At 40.6% G+C, this 6000-nt stretch overlaps 1 non-coding gene across 1 annotated transcript; it reads left to right on the forward strand.

The window, feature by feature from the left end:
* The first annotated feature begins 5545 nt into the window (after positions 1 to 5545).
* TRNAE-UUC (transfer RNA glutamic acid (anticodon UUC)) lies at positions 5546 to 5617 on the forward strand. The gene has a single exon. It is a non-coding gene; the product is annotated as a tRNA-Glu (tRNA).
* Positions 5618 to 6000: the final 383 nt, after the last annotated feature.

Here is a 6000-nt window from a genome sequence, read left to right on the forward strand (position 1 = left end):
CCCTCTGGGTTGTCCCAGTGCACCAGCCCCAAGCATCCACTATCGTGCATCGAACCTGGACTGGTGACTCGTTTCATACATGATATTTTACATGTTTCAATGCCATTCTCCCAAATCTTCCCACCCTCTCCCTCTCTCTCAGAGTCCATAAGACTGTTCTATACATCAGTGTCTCTTTTGCTGTCTTGTACACAGGGTTATTGTTACCATCTTTCTAAATTCCATATATATGCGTTAGTATACTGTATTGGTGTTTTTCTTTCTGGCTTACTTCACTCTGTATAATAGGCTCCAGTTTCATCCACCTCATTAGAACTGATTCAAATGTATTCTTTTTAATGGCTGAATAATACTCCATTGTGTATATGTACCACAGCTTTCTTATCCATTCATCTGCTGATGGACATCTAGGTTGCTTCCATGTCCTGGCTATTATAAACAGTGCTGTGATGAACATTGGGGTACACGTGTCTCTTTCCCTTCTGGTTTCCTCAGTATGTATGCCCAGCAGTGGGATTGCTGGATCATAAGGCAGGTCTATTTCCAGTTTTTTAAGGAATCTCCCCACTGTTCTCCATAGTGGCTGTACTAGTTTGCATTCCCACCAACAGTGTAAGAGGGTTCCCTTTTCTCCACACCCTCTCCAGCATTTATTACTTGTAGACTTTTGGATCGCAGCCATTCTGACTGGTGTGAAATGGTACCTCATAGTGGTTTTGATTTGCATTTCTCTGATAATGAGTGATGTTGAGCATCTTTTCATGTGTTTGTGAGCCATCTGTATGTCTTCTTTGGAGAAATGTCTATTTAGTTCTTTGGCCCATTTTTTGATTGGGTCATTTATTTTTCTGGAGTTGAGCTGTAGGAGTTGCTTGTATATTCTCGAGATTAGTTGTTTGTCAGTTGCTTCATTTGCTATTATCTTCTCCCATTCTGAAGGCTGTCTTTTCACCTTGCTAATAGTTTCCTTTGATGTGCAGAAGCTTTTAAGGTTAATTAGGTCCCATTTGTTTATTTTTGCTTTTATTTCCAATATTCTGGGAGGTGCGTCATAGAGGATCCTGCTGTGATGTATGTCGGAGAGTGTTTTGCCTATGTTCTCCTCTAGGAGTTTTATAGTTTCTGGTCTTACGTTTAGATCTTTAATCCATTTTGAGTTTATTTTTGTGTATGGTGTTAGAAAGTGTTCTAGTTTCATTCTTTTACAAGTGGTTGACCAGATATCCCAGCACCACTTGTTAAAGAGATTGTCTTTAATCCATTGTATATTCTTGCCTCCTTTGTCAAAGATAAGGTGTCCATGTGTGCTTGGATTTATCTCTGGGCTTTCTATTTTGTTCCATTGATCTATATTTCTGTCTTTGTGCCAGTACCATACTGTCTTGATAACTGTGGCTTTGTAGTAGAGCCTGAAGTCAGGTAGGTTGATTCCTCCAGTTCCATTCTTCTTTCTCAAGATCGCTTTGGCTATTCGAGGTTTTTTGTATTTCCATACAAATTGTGAAATTATTTGTTCTAGCTCTGTGAAGAATGCTGTTGGTAGCTTGATAGGGATTGCATTGAATCTATAGATTGCTTTGGGTAGTATACTCATTTTCACTATATTGATTCTTCCAATCCATGAACATGGTATATTTCTCCATCTGTTAGTGTCCTCTTTGATTTCTTTCACCAGTGTTTTATAGTTTTCTATATATAGGTCTTTAGTTTCTTTAGGTAGATATATTCCTAAGTATTTTATTCTTTCCATTGCAATGGTGAATGGAATTGTTTCCTTAATTTCTCTTTCTGTTTTCTCATTATTAGTGTATAGGAATGCAAGGGATTTCTGGGTGTTGATTTTATATCCTGCAACTTTACTATAGTCATTGATTAGTTCTAGTAATTTTCTGGTGGAGTCTTTAGGGTTTTCTATGTAGAGGATCATGTCATCTGCAAACAGTGAGAGCTTTACTTCTTCTTTTCCAATTTGGATTCCTTTAGGACCGCACTCTTGTCTAACTCGATGAAACTAAGCCATGCCCGTGGGGCAACCCAAAATGGGCAGGTCATTGTGGAGAGATCTGACAGAATCTGAATGTTTATGTCCCTCCAAAATTTATCTGCTGATATCTTAATCCCCAAAGGTGATGATATTAATAGAATATTAATAATATTATTACTTGGGAGGTGATTAGGGCCTTTGGGAGGTGATTAGGTCATGAGCGGGGAGCCCTCATGAATAGGATTAGTGCTGTTATAGAAGAGATCCCACACAGCTTTCTAGTCCCTTTCTGCCATGTGAGTCAACTAGGAAGAGTGCTCTCACCTGGCCCTGCTGGCACTCTGATTTTGACTTCTAGCCTCCAGAACAGTGACTATTAAATTTCTGCTCTTCATAATGTTCTCCAGTCTGTGGAATTTTGCTGTAGCAGCCTGAACACACTAAGACACTTTAGACTTGGCAACAGTTTCAGTTGGCAACAGCTTTCAAAGATGACACCAAAAGCACAAACAAACAAAGGGTGCATTGGACTTCATCAAAATTAAAAATGTTGTGCATCAAAGGATGCTGTAAGGAAAGTGAAAAGACAATCTGCAGAATAGGGAAAAAATATTTGTAAATCATACATCTTTGAAAAATTCTTAAAGAGGTGGGAATACCAGACCACCTGACCTGCCTCCTAAGAAATCTGTACGTAGGTAAAAAAACAACACTTAGAACTGGACATGGAACAACAGACTGCTTCCAAATTGGGAAAGGATTACGTCAAGTCTGTATATTGTCACCCTGCTTATGTAACATATGCAGAGTGCATCATCAGAAATGCTGGACTGGATGAAGCACAAGCTGGAATCAAAATTGCCAGGAGAAATATCAATAACCTCAGATATGCAGATGACACCACACCTATGGCAGAAAGCGAAGAAGAACTCAATAGCCTCTTGATAAAAGTGAAAGAGGAGAGTGAAAAAGTTGGCTTAAAGCTCAACATTCAGAAAACTAGGATTATAGCATCTGGCCTCATTACTTCATGGCAAATAGATGGGGAAACAATGGAAACAGTGACAGACTTTATTTTTTGGGGCTTCAAAATCACTGCAGATGGTGACTGCAGCCATGAAATTAAAAGATGCTTGCTCCTTGGAAGAAAAGTTATTACCAACCTAGACAGCATATTAAAAAGCAGAGACATTACTTTGCCAACAAAGATCCATCTAGTCAAAGCTATGGTTTTTCCAGTGGTCAGGCATGGATGTGAGAGTCTGACTATAAAGACGGCTGAGCACTGAAGAAGTGATGCTTTTGAACTGTGGTGTTGGAGAAGACTCTCAAGAGTCCCTTGGACTGCAAGGAGATCCAACCAGTCTGTCCTAAAGGAAATCAGTCCTGAATAGTCATTGGAAGGACTGATGCTGAAGCTGAAACGCCAATACTTTGGCCACCTGATGGGAAGAACTGATTCATTTGAAAAGAGCCTGATTCTGGGAAAGATTGAAGGCAGGAGGAGAAGGGGACGACAGAGGATGAGATGGTTGGATGGCATCACCAACTCAATGGACAGGAGTATGAGTAAACTATGGGAGTTGGTGATAGACAGGGAGGCCTGGCATGCTGCAAAGAGTTGGACGTGACTGAGCAACTGAACTGAACTGATGAGTCTGATATTCATAATAAAGAATTCTTAAAACTTAATAATCAGATCAGATCAGTTGCTCAGTCGTGTCCGATTCTTTGCTACCCCATGAATCGCAGCACACCAGGCCTCCCTGTCCATCACCAACTCCCGGAGTTCACTGAGACTCACATCCATCGAGTCAGTGATGCCATCCAGCCATCTCATCCTCTGTCATCCCCTTCTCCTCTTGCCCCCAGTCCCTCCCAGCATAATTTTAAAAGAGCAAAGAATGTAAATAGACATTTCTCTAGTCTAAAAAGACTGCAGAAAATGATACATGTATGGCCAAAAAGCACATGGATAGATACTCATTGTGCTTAGTCACTCAGTTGTGTCCAACTCTTTGGAAGTCAATGGACTATAGCTTGCCAGGCTCCTCTGTCCATGGGATTTCCCAAGGCAAGAATACTGAAGTGGGTTATCATGCCCTTCTCCAAGGGATCTTCCCAACCCAGGGACTGAACTCAGGTCTCCCACACTGCAGACGGATTCTTTACCATCTGAGCCACCAAGCAAGCCCTAGATGCTCATTACAGAAATGCAAACCAAAACCCCAGTGAGATATCACTTCACATGCACTAGGACAGGTATAACTAGGGAGAAAAATCCAGAGAATTACAAATATTAGCAACTAAAATCCTCAAACGTTGTTAGTGGGAACAAAAAATGGTGCAGCTGCTATCGAAAACAGTTTGGTATTTCCTTCAAAAGTTAAACATAGGGCTACCATATAATCCCACAATTCCATTCCCAGAGACAACATTCAAGAGAATGGAAAACATATGTTCAAACAAAATTTGCATACAAATGTGCATTGTACCATTATCCACAGTGAAAACAATTCAAATGTCCATCAACTAATAAGTGGATAAATCAAACCTGGCATATCCATACAACAGCATGTTATTCAGCCATAAAAAGGAATGAGGTACTGTCACATGGTTCAAATGGATGAACCTTCACAACATGTTAAGTGAAAGATGTTGTAGTTGTTAAGTCACTCAGTCATGTCCAGCCCTTTTGTGACCCCATAGACTGTAGCCTGCCAGATTCCTTGGTCCATGGGATTTCCCAGGCAAGAATGCTGAAGCGGGTTGCCATTTCCTCCTCCAGGGGATTTTTCTGACCCAGGGATCAAACCTGGGTCTCCTGCTTGGCTGGTGGATTCTTTACCATTGCACCACCTGGGAGTGAACAAGTCAGATACAAATCATATTCTATGATTCTGTTCATAGAAAGTGCCCAAAATAGGCAAATCCATAGAAACAAGAATCCAATTAGTGGTTTTCAGGGCTGTGGGGAATGGATAACAGAGAGTGAGAATGACTGCTTAATGTACAGAATTTTATTTGAAGGGATGAAAAGTTCTGGAATTAGTGGTGATTGTTGCACAACATAGTGACCGCACTAAAAGCCACTGAATTGTAGACTTAAGAATGTTTAAAATTGTGAATTTTATGTGAATTTCACTTTTAACACAAACCAAAGCAAAAAAACAGAGAAGATGATATTAAGTGTAGTTTTGCCTAAGTTGGGTTTGAGGTGCCCAGGAAACATCCTAATAGACACACTTGGTAGATAGCTGGCCAATAAGAGAAGGGAGTTCAGATGATCTAGGCTACAGACACAGATCTGAGAGTAGATCTATATATCTAGACTTATTGTCGAAGCCCTCAGAGTAGATGAGTCAGCTGCGGAATCACTTACAGTAAGAAGGGAGGAAGGCTTGCAACAGGACACTGAGGACGAACAACATTCTAAGACGTGAGAATAAGAAGAGGACCATTCAAAGGAGACTGAGAAGGAGGAAGCAGTGTTGTAGGAGGAAGAACCTGGGACAAGGAAACCAAGGAAGAAGGAATTGTTAAAGGCAGTGGTCAGGGAATTCCCTGGTGGTCTAGTGGTTAGGATTTCACACTTTCACTGCTGTGACCTGGGTTCAATCCCCAGTCAGGGAAGTGAGATCCCACAAGCCGTGTGGCGTAGTCAAAAGGAAAAAAGGTAGTGGTCAGAGGTATTAAATACGAAAGGAGTAAAAAAGTAGATGTAGTTTTATTGGATTGGTGGGGAACAGGTTCAGATAATAGTTGTAGGATGAGATAATCACCTTCACTGGAGAAAGTCATGGAAATGTAAGTTAAACTAAATTAAATGTCATTGTCTACCATTAAAGCAAATGTATGTAAAGGCAATGCCAAAGAATGCTCAAACTACCACACAATTGCACTCATCTCACATGCTAGTAAAGTAATGCTCAAAATTCTCCAAGCCAGGCTTCAGCAATACATGAACTGTGAACTTCCAGATGTTCAAGCTGGTTTTAGAAAAGGCAGAGGAACCA

This window comes from Bubalus kerabau, chromosome 10 (genome assembly GCF_029407905.1).
Source record: "Bubalus kerabau isolate K-KA32 ecotype Philippines breed swamp buffalo chromosome 10, PCC_UOA_SB_1v2, whole genome shotgun sequence".
NCBI lineage: Eukaryota > Metazoa > Chordata > Mammalia > Artiodactyla > Bovidae > Bubalus > Bubalus kerabau.